The sequence below is a fragment of the Arachis ipaensis genome, chromosome B07 (genome assembly GCF_000816755.2).
Source record: "Arachis ipaensis cultivar K30076 chromosome B07, Araip1.1, whole genome shotgun sequence".
Taxonomy (NCBI): domain Eukaryota; kingdom Viridiplantae; phylum Streptophyta; class Magnoliopsida; order Fabales; family Fabaceae; genus Arachis; species Arachis ipaensis.
In genome coordinates, this window is record NC_029791.2 from 24,399,992 (window position 1) to 24,404,044 (window position 4,053).

Consider the following 4,053-nt stretch of genomic DNA (forward strand, 5'->3'; position numbering starts at 1 on the left):
TCACAAAGAAAAAGAATATACAATTGAATAAATTTAAATATAATAAATACATAATTATAAATATTACATATATAAAATTATAAGTATTAAGTTAAATAAAATAATTTTAAAATATTGTTTTTCTAACTAGAATTACTCTTAATTTTAAAGTAAAATGATCATCTTGACATATATTTTCATCTTTTAGTTTTAAAAAGATGATATATATAGTAAGGGACAAATTAATACTGGAATAAATTGAATACAACTCATTTAAATAAGATAATTTTTGCATTTTATTATGGTGGTTTTCTTTCGATCTTAAAATTTAATTACTTGTAAAGAAAGAATTTGTACAATATAATATAAGATAATTTTTTTTTGTAAAATTGTTGCTTTATATTTATTTGATTCTTTGTGGTACAGAAATTTGTAGAAGAGAATAATATACAAAGTAAAGTCCTCCAATTCATCCCTGCCAAAAGTATGTATAAATTTAAAGAATCTCAACTTGTGATCATAGTTATTAAGGGGTAGTGGAGGGGATATATTAGTTTATTACTGATATGAAATAACCATGATACTTTTATTGGGCGGGGTTGTAAATTAAAAGTACCTAAGTTAAATCATGAGAATGAAAAAGAGAACAAATTCCAATTGGCCAAATGCGTAACAACTAAGTATATATGCTCAAGTCAAAATCAATTAATGACTTTTGAAGACTTTATCTTTTTATTGTTCGAAAAGAAAAATAATGAGATGCCACATCTATATTCAAGTATGATTGATTTTTTATTATCTAACGGTGAAAAACACAAATTTTTCAGACGATAATTGGACAATGAGCTAACACACAAAATTTTCCGGGTATTAACGTCATCAATATTGTTTTTAAATAGAATAATACCGTAGTGTATGTAATGATATATATTATTCGTGCACCTAAGTGACCTAACTAAATCCTACTCCTGATTTGTTCTTGTCTTTCACGCCATGTTTTCTCTTTTCTCTTCTTCTCCTATAAAAATTTAAATAATTAATATTCCGCATGCATTTTGTATTTTTGTGTCACTTCATCGTAACTTTATGGGAAAGAGAAAACATTGGTCCACGTGGCACTCATGCAACTCCCAATATAATAATACGAGGAATGCTAGGAGCAGTAACTTTTGTGATTTGTAACGATTAAATAATCATTAATGATGATTTTAATAGTGTAAAGTTGGTGTGAGATTTCATCTAATGTCTCACTTTTTTTTGTTAATTACATGCTGGCCATAATTTAATAAAGTTACTGACTCCTAAACTTTTCTTAACAATATTGCCATTATGTTAAATTAATGGAAGAATTTTAAGTGTACAGGTATTACAATAGTTTAAATGGATATGAAAAAGAAAAAGTATATTTTTCTACAAAAATACTATTTATACATCAAAATCAGTTATTAAAATCAGTCATTTATATATTTATGTATAAATATTTTAATTTATTTTTAATATATATTTATATTCTAACATATATTTTATACTAATAACTTTAGTGACTGATTTTAGTATAATGTAGCATAACTCATTCATCTGTAAGACTATAACAAATCATCAAATTGATTGCAGGATAAAACATGCATCAAGTGTCAAATAAGACAAATACTTGTTTCTTGCAATAGACGACGTTCGATTTTCATACGTTTGGTTCTCTGTAGAATATGGAGTTAGCAAGGGTGTGAATGATAGACTTGTCACATAATAGAGTGATGATCACTTTTGAAATTGGGATTCACAAATCTTGTTATAAACGAAAGCTACCGTGTTCCCGTCGCTTACAACAGTGTTCTTTGTCATTATATCACTCTCTCCTAAAAGTTTAAATTAATAGAAAGAGATAATATAAACTTTGAAAATATTGTTTGAAGGAAAAGTATGGATATTAAAGAAAAGTAAAGGGGAGTACTACATATGATTGGATGAGAAGTTTGACAAAATTTCAAACAGTAGGCACCAGGCTAAAGAAACTACAAAGATAAAAGGGACAATCAGATAATCTGTGATGAATAAATGAAATTGGATGCTTTTATATTTTCATATAAACAGGAGCTTATTGAGGGATGGTTCATGGTTGGGTAATAGTGATCATGAATGATGCATGATGCGAAGATTCATGTTAGATAGTACTTAGCTACTCTGTATTTCACTAATTGAATAACTCTCTTTTAAAGCAAGAAAACGTCACCAGAGCTCGTGCTACAGATGGATAGTGCCACCAAGCTCTACAATAGCCAAGCCTTTTGCTTTTCTTTGGTTGTCGGAAACTACTGTGCTGAAGAGTGAAGATGGTGAAACAGCTAGAATGAAAATTTAAAAAGTTAGATGAGAGTAATTTTAAAAAAATATATTATAAGGAACACTACTGCAGTTCTCAGGGCCATTTTCTTCCCCTTTGTTCCCTTAAACATTTTGTATAGGCGAGTTGAAGCATAATTCGCAAAAATTTCCATGACAACTCATAGCAAGAGCATGGTTGTCACTTGTCATTAGGCCACCTTGGTTTGAAGGAGAAAAGAACCCAAGCACAATTAAATATCATGGTTACCAGTACCATTAAAATATTATTAAAATTTTAGTTTTTATTTTTAAAAGTTTTTATTTTCTGTATTTTTATTTTTTGAAGGTATTAAAATAATTAAAATTTTATATCTTAAAAGTTAAAACTAAAATTTCAGTTAAAATCTCTTACCACTAGACATAATTCTGTGTCTCAGTTTCTCAATTTCAGTCCCTAACAAATAAACACTATCTAAAATTACTAAAATTTCCATATTACCAAATACAATACTCGGCTCAAATCTCCCAGTTTCATACGTCCTAGAAACAAACGTACCTAATTGTCTAAGATTGAAAATAATTGTCTAAAGTGATAAGACCTTGGCGCATGCCCATACAAATCCTAACAAAAGGCTTGTGAGAGGTTTTTTTTTTTAAATAAATAAAATAAGTATTTATTTACTAAAATATATATTTTGTAGTATTTTTATCAAAATATTTCGTATGACTTATCTGATTTACAATGTAAACGAAATAAGGTTGCACATATCTCATTTATACTGTAAATGTGATAAAGTACGAAATGACGTGGTCGTATCACGTTTATACATGTGTTGTATAAGAGTCTTATTTTGTTTATAGTGTAAACGAGATACGTGCAATCTTATTTCGTTTACACTGTAAACGAAATAAGACTAAACGCGGCCTATATATACAATTTGTTTACACCATCGTTTGGAGTTGTTTTTCACTCATGTCTTCAAATTTTCTCCAACTTCTACCCTCTTCTAAGGGCCTGTTTGGGAAACTCTAGAAGTAGTTTTTTTTTTAATTTTTGACTTATAAAAAGTAGTAGTATTAATGTCGGGTGCAATTTTCAAAACCAAATTGCAACTTTCTAAGAAGTTATTTTGGAACTTATAGAGAAGTTAAAAAAAATGACTTCTCTCATAATACTTCTACTTTTCATTACATTTCTTTAAAATAAGCACTTTTAGAGTTAAAAATCCAAACACAAAATAACTTATTTATAAGTTACTTTTAACAGAGTCATTTATTATTTAAGTTATTTTATCAAAAGGAGTTTAATTAAGTTAGTTACCCAAACTGGGTCTAACCATATTATCGACTTACTAGGCGAGCATGGCGCACGTAGATGCACAAGATCCGAACATCAACCGCCTGAACGCGACATAGCACATCGCAGGGGCAGCCGACTTCAAGGTTAGTGTTGTTGTCTTTGTGTTTATGTTAAAAAATGTATGTGAAACCATAGTTAAGGTACTTTTATAAAACTAATATATAACACATGTTAGTTGGATGATGTATTATTAAGAAGGGTTGATAGGGTTTATTTATAAGTGTTAGTTAAATTAAGTTTTTAAGTAAATGTTATTCATTTTGTTTTTATTTAAAGTAAGTTGTTAGATAGATATTGGGTGATTAAGTTATCAATTATTTAAGTAAACATTGTTATTTAAGTTAATTTATTAGGTATATGTTTATTAATGTAATTATTAATTAACTAGGTGT